This window comes from Saccopteryx bilineata, chromosome 3 (genome assembly GCF_036850765.1).
Source record: "Saccopteryx bilineata isolate mSacBil1 chromosome 3, mSacBil1_pri_phased_curated, whole genome shotgun sequence".
NCBI classification, from domain to species: Eukaryota; Metazoa; Chordata; class Mammalia; order Chiroptera; family Emballonuridae; genus Saccopteryx; species Saccopteryx bilineata.
This window is the reverse complement of record NC_089492.1, coordinates 287,612,291-287,628,771: the sequence shown is the minus strand read 5'-3', so window position 1 is coordinate 287,628,771 and position 16,481 is coordinate 287,612,291. Positions and strand designations below refer to the sequence as shown.

The following is a 16,481-nucleotide window of genomic DNA, read 5'->3' as shown; positions in this document are numbered from 1 at the left end:
ACACAGTAACAGATAGATGTGTGTTGCCCCCTGCTCCGAGTACATACTGTAATAAATACATGTGCCTCCTTCTCTCTCTCTTCCACTCTCCCTCACTCTCAAATCAGTAAATTTTTTAAAGAGTCTGTTCTAATATTTAGAAATGCAGTTATTAAACAATTATTATAATATCTGAACTCACTTATACTTTATCCTAAGGAAATATTGTAACTATGAGAAGACACTTATCTGTTATAAGCTCACTGAGAGCACAGAATTTTTTTCTATTTATTCATTGCCATATCTTCAGTGCCTAGAACAGTGGCACTCAATATTTACTGGGAAATGAAAGATCCATACAGTGTTACGTACAATAGAAAACATCTAGAAAAATAGAAACTTATGAAACATTATGCTTTTGTTATAAAGATGAAAATATATAGTTGCACAGAAGTGCTTATACTACTTAAAATAACTCATTTAAAAAAAAGAATTAACGTATACATTAAGTAAACTGGGTTCCAATGTCAGCTCACTCACTAATTCGACTTGTGCCCTGAAGTCCTCTATCCTCATGTATACTACTCTCTGCTACTTCTTGCTCTGGCTGGTCCATTTCAGGGTAGAGATCACAGGGAGAATATGCCAGAGTTATCTCAGAAGGCAAAGACTGACTGCATGTTCGAGAAGAAAAGGGTACACACCTGTACCAAAGCAAGTGGAGTCTGTACTATCTAACTGGACTAGGAGACCCTTAGTAATATGCTCTTCAAGACATGCTGACTCAGAATCATCCATTTTAACTATAAGGCCCCAAAGGCATACTTGAACCACTCTACAATAAACAGAGTCAGTAATTTAAGTCATCTGATCCAAAAGAACAGTACCATCCAGGGTACACCAAAATATCAAGCCTCGCTGTCAAAGGAACCAAAATATAAAGCAGAGGTGGAAAGGGAGCAATGTTACTAGCTGGAAATAGAAAATGTAGATCTCTGTGCCAGCCAACAACTCTTATAAAATGGAAGAGGATGCTCACCAATATGCTGGGGGAAAGCAGCTATTTTCAAGTGCTTGGGGTAAAAACTATTACAACCTTACTATACTCAGTATCTATCACCTGGGACCAACCCATGAAAACACCAAACCAACTTTGTCTTTTACAGAATCTTTCAAATGAAAATCTCAAAGACTTCCCCAAAGTATCACTTGCCCTTCAACTCCTACCTCCACCCCATTGCCCTCACCCCACAACTAAAGAACCACAAGAGGAAGGAAGCATATGGCCGTGGTCAGGAGAGCAGACTCTGGAGTGAGACTAGCTTGAGTTCAAAATTTGGCCCCACCACTTCCCAGCTAAATGACTTTGGGCAAGTTCCTCAACATTTCTGTGCCTCCATCTCCCCACCACTGTCCAATGGGGATAATAACACCTATTTCACAGGATTGCTATAGAGATTACATTCGTGTAGCATTAGTGCCTGGGTAAGTACTAAGTGTAAAATAATTTTTTTACATATAAGATAAGTGGTTCGCACCAAGACATACTCCTTATTAGAAATATTGAAGACATTTAGAAATTCTCATTCCTTGTAGGCTAATTACCAGACCACACAAACTCTTAATCTCATGGAAGAAAAGTTTGCTGCCCCATGGTTTTACTGCCAAGAGTTTCTAAATTGCTGGTTCTCAAAGGAATGTAGGGGACCTATTAATCCCCTGAAATCATATAAAATTTTAAGGCAGTAAAATACTTCTATACTGTTATTTCTCCTGTCTTAAAATTTAAAAAGAGTCTGCTAAATTTCCACTACTACAGCCCTATTCCCTTATTCTCCTTTACAACAAATATCTTCCCAAAAATGCTATATTCACTGTCTCAAATTATTCTTTCCTTCTCTCTTTAAAGCCACCCAAACACTCACTGAAATAAATCTTGTCAACATCACCTATGACCTACCTCCACATTGCTAAGTCCAATAATCAATTCCCAGTCCTATTGTGACTGAGGAGATTTTTGACACATTTATCTCCCCCTCTTGCTTGATACATTTTTCTCATTTGGCTTCCAGGGTGCCATCTACAATCATCTACAGTCTCTTGGTTTTCTTTTCTTGCTGATCTCTTCTCAGCAGTTTTTGTTGTTATTCTTCTCTCAGACTTTTTAATGCCCCACAGTGGACCCTAAACTCAGTGACAGACACATGAGGATGAGACAGAAGATGTGAGGACAGAAGCAGAGATAGGAGTGACGTGTCTATAAGCCAAGGAACACCACGGACAGCTGGCAGCAACCAGAAGCTAGGAGAAACAGGGCACTGATACTCCCTCAGAGCTTCCAGAGGAAAGACTCCGGCCAAAAGCTTCACCTTCTGGCCTCCACTCCGTGAGGAAATAAATGCCTGTTGTTTTAAGTCACCCAGTCCATGGCGCTTTGTGAAGACAGCCCCAAGAAACTCACAGACCACTCTTCCCCTTGCCCATCCTGCTCAGACCATGTCTTCCTTGCCCCCACCGGTGTGCTGCTATTGCCTTTGCCTGGAATACTCAAACCCAGAACTCCACACGGCTATTTTATTACCCCCTCTATAAAGCCTATCCTGACTCCCCTATTAAATTGTAACAACCACCATCCTTCCACCTTCCCTGTTCTTTTTTCCATAGTATTTACCACATTCTAATATACTGCAAAGTGTTCTTATTTATTATGTTTACTGCTTGCTGACTCCACTAGAATATAAGCATCAAAGCAGCAGGATGTTCAGATTAGTTCTTTCTTTCTTTCTCCCTTCCTCCCTCTCTTTCTTCTCTAACATATCCTTTTCTTTCTTTTTTCTTTTCCCTCTTTTTCTTATTACTACTAAGTGAGGCAGGGAGGCAGAGACAGACTCCCACATGCACCCCAATCAGGATCTATCTGCCAAGTCCCCTATGGGGTGATGTTCTGCCCACCTGGGACCATCACTCCGTTGCTTGGCAACCAAGCTATTTTAGCACGTGAGGCAAGGCCATGGTGCCATCCTCAGCAGCAGGGGCCAACTTGCTCGAATGAACCATGGCTGCAGAAGAAGGGGGAAGAGAGAGGAGGAAGAGGGGTGGAGAAGCAGATGGTCGCTTTTCCTGTGTGCCCTGACCAGGAATCAAACCTGGGATAACATATCCTAAACATCTATAACTCTGCCTGGCAGAAAAATAGCCATTCAATAAATACATGCTGAATAAATTTGTTTAATGAATATGTACATGTCTTTTTCTATAAAGAGCCCACAGTTCTCCTCAGATTATTAAAATGATCTGCTACCTAAAAAAGTTTCTAAATCTTTTTTATTTTTAAAGCAGGGGAGGGAGGGGGGGGAGAGAGAGAGAGAGAGAGAGAGAGAGAGAGAGAGAGAAACATCAATCTGTTCCTGTATGTGCCCTGACTGGGGATCAAACCAGCAACCTCTGTGCTTCAGGACAATGCTCTAACCAACCAAAGTATCCAGCCAAGGCAGTTCTAAATCGTTAAGTAGCTAAGAAAAACCAGATTCTAAAATTCTATCTTAAAAGATCCCAACCCTAAAAAAGCAAACAAAACCAATAAACACTCAACACCAAGACTCATTATTCTTTCATCCTATGAACAGCATATATCATAAGTTTAAATTTTATACTGCCAAAACGAAATTTTGCAAAATTTGACACTCCATATCAGTTTACTGGCTTGAGAAGTACCTTTGCCCACTTTTCACAAAAGGACCTCCTACACTAAAAAGTATCCCTGGTCTAAGCTAATGTCTTTCTATAACTAAAGCAATAAAGAAAAGTGGGCATCTGTGTGAAGCATTCACATAAGCAGTTTCACAAAGCTCAAGAACATTGTCAAATACTTTTCTCTACCTGGCTAAAATCCTATGTGAAGCAGAGCCAAAGCAAACCATAACCTGGCTAGCACCTAACATTAAGACAGAGTAAACAGATGATTACTCAAAACACAACCTCATTGTAAAGCCTTGAGAAACTAATGTAGAATGAATGTCATCCACATCTACAGCTTTAGAATGAACCATAAAGCATAACAATGAAAAGCAGTCAAGCACAGCAAAACTTATTAGTAGATTTTGATAACAGCAGAAAGGCACCCATTGCATTCCTTATTATTGCTGCAACATATTTCACAGTTAATACTAAACAGGTCTAGTTGAACACAATCACACTGAGCACCAAGAATTCAGCATATAATTTATCCAGGTATACACTTTTCAAACATTACCTTTTACATTAAATAAGTGGCCATTACAGATGAAAACTTGCACAATTGTTTCTACAGAATCTTTCTTGTTCCATCAGCAAATGGATTATCAACACCATCAAGTCTCAGCCCTCACCTTTCCTGGTTCCTTTCCCACTTTACCAATTTAGTAATTTCAAGAATACAAAAATACCAAATACTCTGAAGAGAAAGGCATTTTTTGAACATTAATAACTCATATTATCAACAAGAGGTTTACCCTAAGCTGTTTTTTAACGAGGGGTAAAATCTTCTCAGAACACAGCATTTCACCAAATCCCAAACCTAACCCCTCTCATCACCTCTGGCACCCAACTCTATTCAAGTCCCCATCGTGTCTCGCCTGAATTCCTGCAATAAACAGCCTCTTCACAGGTCTTCCTGCTTTCACTCTGACTGGCAGCAACCTAACTTTTACACAGCAGCCAGAGGGAAAAAGAAAATTAGATCTTGTCATACCCCTGATTAAAATCTCCCAGTGGCGTCCCATTACAGGCAGTCCCAGGTTACAAACAAGATAGGCTCTGTAGGCTTGTTCTTGAGTGTTGTGTAAGTTGAAACGGGTACATTTATCTACTAAATGCAATTTAGACAGATATTTGCCTTAACATAGTATTTATTTTTACCTTCTGCATATAAACACCTAAACATTTTCAAATATAACCTTAAACAATCCTGGATGATGCAGAAGATGATGGACTTGTTGGAGAGGATGGGACTGGTATCAAAGAGTCAGGGTTTGATGCTGCAGCTGGAGTCAGTCTCTTGAAGTCGGCATCGAGGGAGGTTTGTACAGAGCTTTGCTTTGACTCATCATCGATGGCCTGTAGCATCTCAGGCCTGCGGTAACTTGTGGTGAACCTCTCTGTACCAGGACCTTGCTCCTCTAACTTTGCCATTCCCGCTTCAATGAGAGGAAGAGCATCAGCTAACTTTTGTAGAAAACGTTTTCAGGGCCCTGACCGGTTGGCTCAGCGGTAGAGCGTCAGCCTGGCGTGCGGGAGACCCGGGTTCGATTCCCAGCCAGGGCACATAGGAGAAGCGCCCATTTGCTTCTCCACCCCCCCCCCTTCCTCTCTGTCTCTCTCTTCCCTTCCTGCAGCCAAGGCTCCATTGGAGCAAAGATGGCCCGGGCGCTGGGGATGGCTCCTTGGCCTCTGCCCCAGGCACTAGAGTGGCTCTGGTCACGGCAGAGCGACGCCCCGGAGGGGCATAGCATCGCCCCTGGTGGGCGTGCCGGGTGGATCCCGGTCCGGCGCATGCAGGAGTCTGTCTGACTGTCTCTCCCCGTTTCCAGCTTCGGAAAAATACAAAAAAAAAAAAAAAAGAAAACGTTTTCAGTTTTGGAGTTTCTAGGTTCCTGTTTTCTTCCCCAAATGCTATCATCTGCTGCTGTAGTTCCGTAAGGTCTTCATTGATTAGTTCTTTGCCACGGGAGTCAAGTAACTCTAGGATGTCATTTTCACTGATGTCCAACTGCAGTTGATGACCAATAACCCTTAGGGCACTCTGTTCATAAGTACAAGTTGTACATAAGTCAGACATCTGTAACTCGTGACTTACCGTATATACTAAGGATAACAGCCAAAGGCCTTACTATGCTCGAGTGGGACCTGGAAGACCTAGCCCTTGACTCTTGCTCTGACCTCACCTCCCACTGCTCTCCAGAGCTGTTCCACTGTTCCCTGACATACCAGCAGGCTCCCACCTCAGGGCTTTTGTACTTGGTGTTCCCTCTGTCTGGAATGTTCTATCCCCACATCTCTGCATGATGGTTCCTTACCAAGGCCTTACTCAAATGACACCTCTTCACAGAGGCTGTCCCTAAGTGCCCTACTTAAAACTAAATTCCCCATGTATACCCCAACAGTGTCTCTCCCCTGTCTAAACAACATAGTGGCTTCACTTTATAACTTGTTTGAGTAAGAATAGAAGCATACTTTTCATGAAAAAAAAAAATGAAACCTGGACAAAAACAAATACTATTTTATAGGCCATTTACTCTGAAGTTAAACACAATAAATCTTAAGAATAAATATGTGTTTTAGGTATGATTTTCCTTTATCATTTTTAAAGTATTAAAAAGAAGTGCTAGCCCTGGCTGGTTGGCTCAGCGGTAGAGCGTCGGCCTAGCGTGCGGAGGACCCGGGTTCGATTCCCGGCCAGGGCACACAGGAGAAGCGCCCATTTGCTTCTCCACCCCTCCGCCGCGCTTTCCTCTCTGTCTCTCTCTTCCCCTCCCGCAGCCAAGGCTCCATTGGAGCAAAGATGGCCCGGGCGCTGGGGATGGCTCTGTGGCCTCTGCCTCAGGCGCTAGAGTGGCTCTGGTCGCAACAAGGCGACGCCCAGGATGGGCAGAGCATCGCCCCTGGCGGGCAGAGCGTCGCCCCTGGTGGGCGTGCTGGGTGGATCCCGGTCGGGCGCATGCGGGAGTCTGTCTGACTGTCTCTCCCTGTTTCCAGCTTCAGAAAAATGGAAAAAAAAAGAAAAAAAAAAAAAGTTCTGTAGGTCCTGGCCTGGTAGCTCAGCTGGTTAGGGCATCATCCCAGCGCACCAGGGTTGTCGGTTTGACTCCCAGTCGGGGCTCATACAAGAAACAACCAGTGAATGCATAAATAAGTGGAACAACAAACTGATGTCTTTCTCTCTAAAAATCAATCAATAAAATTTAAGAAGTGCTGTATCTATAAGAAAGTTTACAGTAGCAGTACTAGATACGTAGGAAAAATAATGGAAATAATCTAATGCCTAACAGGGAAACAATAAATATATACATTATAAAACATAATACAACCATAGTACATAATAATTATCAGTACATAAAAGCAGCAAACTGTTCAGGGAATGTTAAGTTTTTAAAAGAAAAAATAATTACAAGGACAAATAAGTCCAAACTTTACAATGCTCGAATATTTACTAACCCTGTGACATGCACCTGACCCACTGGGCATGAGGGTTCGACAGCAAACAAGCCCAGTCCCTGAGCACTCCTCGCTCCCAGGGCTGAGCGGGCAATCACAGTGCAGTGTGACACCAGAGCCAGGGGGAAAGCACCACGGGCACAACCCTGACTGGGGAAAGGCTTCCTGATGAAATGATGCCTAAACTAAAACCTGAAGAATAAACAGAAGATTGGGGGGGGGGGTTAAACAAGTTTGAAACAAGAGTATTTGGGGTGAGAGGCAACAGAAGAGATAAAACTGAATCATATACAATTTCTAATTTTTTAAAAAGCCTAAAATAACTTCTAGATTCGCTAGTACGGTTCTCCGTAAATTCTTATTTATGAAATATGATACTAAATAAAAGTTAACAGTGGCTATTTCTCTTTTCTACTGTCTGACCAAATACAGGGAGGGACAGGAAGCAATTCTGACAAGAAGCAATGCTAACATAGCACAGAGTGGACATCCCAGGACTGGCCAGCACAGCTCCTACCCCTATATTACAAATCGGGGCCAAAAGCACTCGGATCACCACAGTACCTGGCCGCCCTGCTACTTCATCATTGCTTTCCCCATTCCTTCCAGGTGCCAACAGGAATGCTGTGCTCCGCATCCCAAGCCTCTATTACTTGGCACACTGAACTTATCTCACCTCATTCCTCCCCACAGAGTCTTTACTCCAACAGGAATCTCTGTATTTGACCCTGTACATACACCAGTCATTCTTGCCTCCAGCTGACCCCTGCTTAGACTGTCCTAACTTGCTCTCCCAGTTCCTGTTTAAACAGTACCCATTCTTCAAGGCCTACTCTTAGCTTCTCAATGAATCCTTAGTCAATTTTTCTAACACACAATAATCCCTAGTTAACTTGACTTTGAACTACATATATTTGTTTTGCTAAACCATGAGTAGTTACATTGTTTGGTTATAGCCCAGTTTGTTCCAGAAAGCTCTAAATGTTGTACTGTTGCAAGCCTTGCCTCCTAGATGTGACGCCAAAGGTAATAACTTTTATTTCTTTTATATCCCACTTACACTAGTATTAAACTTGGAAAACACACATTCAATACCTGTTGGCCATCTGCCAGGTCTGGTGGAAGGTTAAGTCAGACAGAATTCAGTACCAGCTGCTTCTCTCTGAAACTACAGGTTTAAGCACCATGACCAGGACTGAATTGGCATGCTTTCTGGGACAGGCAACAGAACATATACACTGATAATGCAATAAACTTAAAGGAACAACCACAATAACAAAACACTAAATAAATTTTATTTATTCCAAAGAAAGGTAAAAATACCATCATATTGAAAAACTCACCATCACTTTGTACATATCAATCATAATAATACAAGTAAATAATAAATCTATTTTGCAAACAAATGAATAAACTAAATGCCAGTAAAATATGAAGGCAATAAGTAACTAACAGCTTAGATTTTAATTAATAAAGCCCCAAGATGAGCCTTGTGTTTTTTAGTTGCTAATGTAATTTTTTTTTTTTTTTTTTTTTTTCCTGAAGCTGGAAACGGGGAGAGACAGTCAGACAGACTCCCGCATGCGCCCGACCGGGATTCACCCGGCACGCCCACCAGGGGCGACGCTCTGCCCACCAGGGGGCGATGCTCTGCCCATCCTGGGCATCGCCATATTGCGACCAGAGCCACTCTAGCGCCTGAGGGAGAGGCCACAGAGCCATCCCCAGCGCCCGGGCCATCTTTGCTCCAATGGAGCCTTGGCTGCGGGAGGGGAAGAGAGAGACAGAGAGGAAAGCGCGGCGGAGGGTTGGAGAAGCAAATGGGCGCTTCTCCTGTGTGCCCTGGCCGGGAATCGAACCTGGGTCCTCCGCACGCTAGGCCGACGCTCTACCGCTGAGCCAACCGGCCAGGGTAATGTAATTATTTTTAAACAAACGCTTCAAATTCTCCACATAGAGATATCGTCATTTCTCTGAAAACTAAGCCAGCCATTTTCCAGGAAGAAAAAAAGATGAGAACTTACTTCTTATTTAGAAAAAAAAAAAAGTTGGCAGGAGAGAATAAACTAAAAAAACAAACATTGTCCCAACCCCCTGCCACCCAATAAAGAAAACATGCAAATCAGATCAGCACCTAATTTACTTGTAGCATATGTCCACAAAAATACTATCTGAAGGTTCCCAAAGCAGAGGAGAAGATCAAGAGAAGGCTAAGTCCTTCTGGTACAGGACTCCTCTATATTTGAAGACATTTTTCTGAAGGGGATCAAGAAAAATGAACAAAATTATTTTTATATAAGCTCTGAAAAAAAATGTTCTTAAAAGTAAACAGAACATACAGGAAGCTATTTCAGAAGGGTTAGGGTATCCAATTTCTTCCAAGAGATTTACCTTTTACTGCTTAGACACCATTAACGATAAGGAAAATTTAACCCCAGTTACATGAGGCCACACAGCCACAAAAAATGTAGCTGCCTGAAGATGGGCTAAAGAACAGTTTTGTTGACAAAGAAGCAAAGACATCTTGTGTTTTAACTTCAGAAGTGCTATGTAAGTGTCCAAACTGTCTGCACACCTCTTACTCCGGCTGCTGGAGCATAATGTTTCTACTTCAATGACAGTTCTTTCAGACCGTACTTTCGTGATTCTCATTCATATCAGTTTCTTTTGGTCATGAACTCTGTGAGAGGAGGGTCACATCTTACTCATCTTTGTGATCCCTGTGCCTAGTACACTGCCATGCAGAGACACTAAAAAAAAATTACTGCCAAATGAATGGATAAGCCCATTATATCACTCAGATACTCCCTTACTAAAAGCCAATTACCCAAAGGAAAAGAGACTTAGATGAGCGCTGAAGTAGACTCTTAGAAGTGATGAAGTGAAATTACAGATAATTTCTACAACAATTGTTACATTTTACTTATATTTATTTATTTACTTACTTACTTACTTATGATAGAGACAGAGAGAGACAGATAGGGACAGACAAGAAAGGAGAGAGATGAGAAGCATCAATTCTTTTTTGCAGCTCCTTAGTTGTTCATCGATTGCTTTCTCATATATGCCTTGATGGGGAGGCTACAACAGAGTGAGTGACCCCTTGATCAAGCCAGCAAACAGGCGCTCAAGCCAGATGAGTCCATGCTCAACCCGGCAACCTCAGGGTTTCGAACCTGGGTCCTCTGCATCCCAGTCCGGCGCTCTATCTATTGCGCCACCGCCTGGTAAGGCTACTCTTCACTTATTAACCATTCTGTCTACTCCTTTCAAAAAAAAAAGATTGCATTTCCCTTTTCATAATTAGTATAGGTACAAAAAAAATATGATGCTTCTGAAATCATTTTGTTCAAATCAAACACATCACTCCTGGGCACCCATAAAATTTCTAGAAGAAGAAATAAGAGCATGCTGTATTTGAGAAAAAATAGACATTAGTTTATCCTATTATTTGTCTAAATATCAAGCAAAACAAAAAGTATGAAGAAAAAAACTGTCACAAATCCTTTAGAAATAAATAAAGTACATCATCACTATAAACTCAGAATAACCCTCTCTCAGAATCTATCATCAACAAAACAAGTGATGCTTCACCTGTCAAGATAAATTAGAAGAGCACCTTCTTTACTTAAGTCTAAATTTTAGCTTTTCTTTTTTTTTAGATTTTATTTATTGATTTTAGAGAGAGGAGAGGGAGAGGGGGAGAGTGAAAGAGGGGAGGGAGGTATGGAAAGCATCCTAATAGTTGCTTCTTGTCTGTGCCTTGCCCAGGCAAGCCTGGGGTTTCGAATCAGTGACCTCACCATTCTAGGTCAACACTTTATCCACTGCGCCACAAAAGTTCAAGCCAAGTTTTAGCCTTCTATAACTCATAAGTTTATAACTGAAAGAATCCCAAACATATAACTTCTTCTATGCATCTAAAATCGAATATCAGTTCAGTAATGCTAGCAGAACCAGGTACCAGTAGTCACAAGCACAACAGGTTTGCCTCCTCTCTGAAGTACACTTTTAACTATGCATTTGGCTAATTTCACAGGCATCCATTACTCTATGGACTCTCTTAACTATCTACTGAAACAGAGAATTTCAAACACAGACCTCTAATTCAGTGTAATACAAACAACAGGTCTTCTGGCCAGAATTACATCAAATGGCCACAGCTCTTTTTTTTTTCTTCTTCTTTTTTTAAAAAAATATGGAACGCTTCACGAATTTGCGTGTCATCCTTGCGCAGGGCCATGCTAATCTTCTCTGTATCGTTCCAATTTTAGTATATGTGCTGCCGAAGCGAGCACTACACAGCTCTTTTTTTATAACATCATGAGCAGGAGCCTCAAGTCCTCCCCAAATCATCTCTGTAAGAGGGTCCCAAGTGATTGTGACATGGTGCCAGAGGTACACATACAATTACCCCTAAATCACCTCCTAAAAGAAGACAGTTGCCTGACCAAGCGGTGGCACAGTAGATAGTGCGTTAGACAGGGACGCAGAGGATCCATGTTTAAAACCCCTAGGTCGCCGGCTTGAGCACGGGCTCACCAGCTTGAGTACGGGGTCGCTGGCTTGAACATGGGGTCATCTGCTCTGTTATAGCCCCCCAATCAAGGCAAATACTGTATGAGAAAGCAATCAGTGAAAACTAAGGCAACAAAGACTTGATGCTTCTCATCTCTCTCCCTTCCTGTCTGTCTCTATCTGTCTCTCTATCTCAAAGAAAAAAGACAGATGACTGTCACTGCATCTAAAATGAAGCCAGCCCTCAAAAATGCAGCTATGCCAACTCAGTGTCATTGGGGTTTTAAGGTGTCACATATGAGCTCAAAATAGGTCAAACTCCTCCCTTCTTGGTGCTTTAGCAACATTCAAATTCTTTAGCGCTCCCCTCAAATGTTAAGGTTCTTTTTAGTAGTGTCTTATCCCTAGTATTTTTTTTCTCAATTTTAAGGTTTAAAGAAGCTGTGAAGGGGCCCTGGCCAGTTGGCTCAGTGGTAGAGCGTCGGCCTGGCGTGTAGGAGTCTTGGGTTCGATTCCCGGCCAGGGCACCCAGAAGAGGTGCCCATCTGCTTCTCCAGCCCTCCCCCTCTCTTTCCTCTCTGTCTCTCTCTTCCCCTCCCGCAGCCAAGGCTCCATTGGAGCAAAAGTTGGCCCAGGAGCTGAGGATGGCTCTATGGCCTCTGCCTCAGGCGCTAGAATGGCTCTGGTTGCAACAGAGCAACGCCCCAGATGGGCAAAGCATTACCCCCTGGTGGGCATGCCAGGTGGATCCCCGGTTGGGTGCATGCGGGAGTCTGACTGCCTCCCCATTTCCAACTTCAGAAAAATACAAAAAAAAAAAAAGAAGAAGCTGTGAAGGGTGGGGGAAGAGAGTACACCAGAGAAGCCCAGGCCTACTTCTATATTGGAATCTCCACTGAATCATTTCAAGGCAATGCACAGACAGGGTCGAGGCCCACCTTGATGACAGCTGTATCAAAGGCCTACATTTCCAAAGATCATAAAGTAAGCATATCAACAGCATATGGTACTCTGTAAGCATTTTGTAACCTTAACATTTCCGTCTTCTACAGTCTTCTGATATCCTCAAAAGATGCTTGGATTTCAAAACCAGCCCCACATCAACAATTGCTGGCAATTGGCATTCTAGAAAACTGCATGAAGGAAGGCAAGACCCAAGCAAAATGGAATGGGGGATGCAAGGACTTTGTCAGCACCCATATTCATCTAAGAGCATGATACAAATATGGCCACTTCATACAGAATTTGATTTTTTTTTTTAACCTTCTTCCCTCTCCTCCAGAATTTGATTTTTAACAGAAGAAATTACCCCAAATATCCAAAACAAATGAGAAAAATTGTATGAGCATCTCATGCAGAGGCACTTACCCAAACAACTCCTTCATGTTTCAGAACAAGTTAAAAAAATTTAAAAAAGGCCATGTTAACTGTTTTAATTACAGATTAGTCTTTGACTCCCAAAAAGCAAATAAGCTTCAGAAATTTGTTCCTGAATAAGCAACTTGAGAGAGAACTGTAACCTGAAATCTAGCTCCTTTATCTCTTTCCCTGAAGAGCTCCTGGGCCGAGGACTGAGGGGGCAGGAAAAACTGCTGCCGCTCCTATTCCTAACTCAGACAGAGACATACTGATGTCATCCCATCTTACTACTCCACAAAAAAAAAAAACAAAAAAAAAACTAAAGTATATTTATAAATATCTTGGATTTAAAAATTGCTGAATTTGTTAAGAAAAAGGCCACACATTATGACTGTCACAAAAACACCTTTATCATGTCTCATGTCTTAAAATAAAAAGTCTTTATTTGATGACAAAACACTTGAGAACAAAACAATTCTTTACTATAGCTGAACACTTACTAAGCACTTAGTAGTATCTCCATAAAACTATTTGAAACACATTCATCTTCATGTATTGTTGGTGTAAGAAACACATCAAGAACCCCTGGCCAGTTGGCTCTGGGGTAAAGCATTGGCCCAGCGTGTGGATGTCCCAAATTCGATTCCCAATCAGGGCACACTGGAGAAGCGCCCATCTGCTTCTCCACCCCTCCCCCTCTCCCTTCTCTCTATCTCTCTCTTCTCCACCCACAGCCATGGCTCAGTTGGAGTAAGTTGACCCGGAGGGCTGAGGATGGCTCCGTGGCCTCACCTCAGGAGCTAAAATAAAATAGCTCAGTTGCCAAGCAATGGAGCACCGGTCCCAGATGGCAGAACACCCCCCATGGCAAGGAGACTTGCCATGTGGACCCTGGTAGGGGTACATGCAGGAGTCTGTCTCACTGCCTCCCCCGCTTCTCACTTAAAAAAAATTATAGATTAAAAAAAAAAAAGAAACAGGCCCTGGCCGGTTGGCTCAGCGGTAGAGCGTCGGCCTAGCGTGCGGAGGACCCGGGTTCGATTCCCGGCCAGGGCACACAGGAGAAGCGCCCATTTGCTTCTCCAACCCTCCGCCGCGCTTTCCTCTCTGTCTCTCTCTTCCCCTCCCGCAGCCAAGGCTCCATTGGAGCAAAGATGGCCCGGGCGCTGGGGATGGCTCTGTGGCCTCTGCCTCAGGCGCTAGAGTGGCTCTGGTCGCAACATGGCGACACCCAGGAGGGTCGCAACATGGCGACGCCCAGGATGGGCAGAGCATCGCCCCCTGGTGGACAGAGCGTCGCCCCTGGTGGGCGTGCCGGGTGGATCCCAGTCGGGCGCATGCGGGAGTCTGTCTGACTGTCTCTCCCTGTTTCCAGCTTCAGAAAAATGCAAAAAAAAAAAAAAAGAAACACATCAAGAAAATAGTAGATTTCTGTAGGTAACAATACAGAGGATAAATATGGCTAGATTAAGGGTTGCTGGCTATAGCACAGAGTTCCTGAGGAAAAGATAACTGAAGTACTTCAGATCTGTAGAGTATGTTTATATTTTCAAAGTATTTTTGTATCCTTTTTTTTTTTCATTTTAATTTATGTACTACATACAGTCCCCATCTGACAGCTAAGGAAGCAGGGTACATCATCATACTTCAAATCCACGGTCCAGGTGGAATCTGGATCCAGGTTGTCTCATGCTAAATAGGAGACATATATCAAGGATGCCTTTTTGATGTCTCTTGTCATAAAATAAAACCAAAAGTCTTTTTTTAAAATAATGATGATATGCTATCATTATATGTTCAGGACATTTTAGTAAAGCAGGAAAAAACATGAATTACACAGCATATACGTAGTGTGCTTACAAGACCCAGTTATTCCATCAAATCCACATCACACCTCTCAGCAAAACATTTTGTTTCTAGAGTTATACTGTTTCTCCATAACTCACCCAGTTCTCATATCTTACCTTGACTTAAATGCGCATATACACAAGAACTTTATTAGGACAGTGTCTGGAAGTCAGGAAACAGCCCTAGAGTGGAAACGGAAACATCCACAAGCTGATCAAAAAGCTACGTCCACACCACTCACTGTTTAAAGTAGTTGCATCCTAAGTATTCATGCCACTGAATACCAAGTGTCAGTCAGCGTGACCTTCAATCTCTATATGAAGAGCTAAAGGAAAAGAAAATCTAATTAAAACCCTCCCAAAAAAATACACTTCAAAATTACAGTCAAAATGCCAAGGACTTTAGGGTAGTAAAAAAAAAAACAACCCTAAAACATGAAAAAAAAGAGATATCGGGGGGGGGGAGGAGACGTTGTTAATTTACAAAAGTAAAACTGAACCTATCAAAAACAGGTTTCTGTACCTTGGCCAGGTAGCTCAGTTGGTTAGAGGGTCATCCCAATAGGCCAAGGTTGCAGGTTCAATCCTCAGTCAAGACAAATATAAGATTCAACCAATAAATACATGGGTGAGAGGAACAACAAATCTGTTTCTCTCTCTCTCTCTCTCTCCCCTCCCTCTCTCTAAAAATAAAAAAATAAAAATTTTAATACATAGCCTGACCTGTGGTGGTGCAGTGGATAAAGCATCAGCCTAGAATGCTGAGGTTGCCAGTTAGAAACCCTGGGCTTTGCCTGGTCGAGGCACATATGACAAGCAATCAATGAACAACTCAAGTGAAGCAATTATGAATTGATACTTCTTGCTACCCCCCCCCCGTAAATTCAATAAATAAAATCTTCTAAAAAATAAATTTCCAAACAAATCAGCATAAAAAGATGAAATAATGAAGATAAAGGGGTTAAGAAACAGAGAATCAAAATTTTAAGGGTATTTTACTAAGAAAAACAGAAAACTAAATGTTAAAAGTATTAATTTACAAAAATCAAAAGAAAAGAATAAAACATTTGGTTCTACCAAAAGCAAAACCATCAAAGAGCCTCTACCAAAATCTTTTCCCAAGTAGAACAACCATACCGGTGAGGGTCCCAGACTTAGCCAGTAAAAGTCCCCGGCCAGAAGCTGCTGAGGACTCTATTAGATGGGATCCAATACTAGAGGACTACAAGAGTCCACTGAAAAACTCAGTCTAATGAATTACCAGTAAAAGCTTTTCTCCAAACTAATATATCTGTGTGAGTTGTAACCATAATGACCCACAGACCTGATCATTATGGTTTGTAAAGTGAAGCAATGCAATCATCTTACAAACATACACATACTAGAAGATACTAAGAAATCTCTGAAATAAAAATAACCAGAGTAACTAACAAAGGAGTTTAATAACCCATTTTAAAAAACTCATATTAAACACAACATATTTTTAAAATCTTTTTACCTCAGAAGCCTTTATCACTTCCAGTTTCGTAATTAAAATTTTTCAGAAAAAATTGAAAAGTTTTTATCACCTCTAGCAGTTGAAAATCC

At 42.0% G+C, this 16,481-nt stretch overlaps 1 protein-coding gene and 1 non-coding gene across 3 annotated transcripts in view; both read right to left on the bottom strand.

Annotated features, from left to right (window-relative positions):
• The window catches only part of RERE (arginine-glutamic acid dipeptide repeats), a 433,372-nt gene that overhangs the window by 398,444 nt on the left and 18,447 nt on the right, over positions 1-16,481 (bottom strand). The window lies entirely within an intron of this gene.
• LOC136332649 (U6 spliceosomal RNA) lies at positions 11,363-11,468 on the bottom strand. Its single transcript, XR_010730815.1, has one exon. It is a non-coding gene; the product is annotated as a U6 spliceosomal RNA (small nuclear RNA).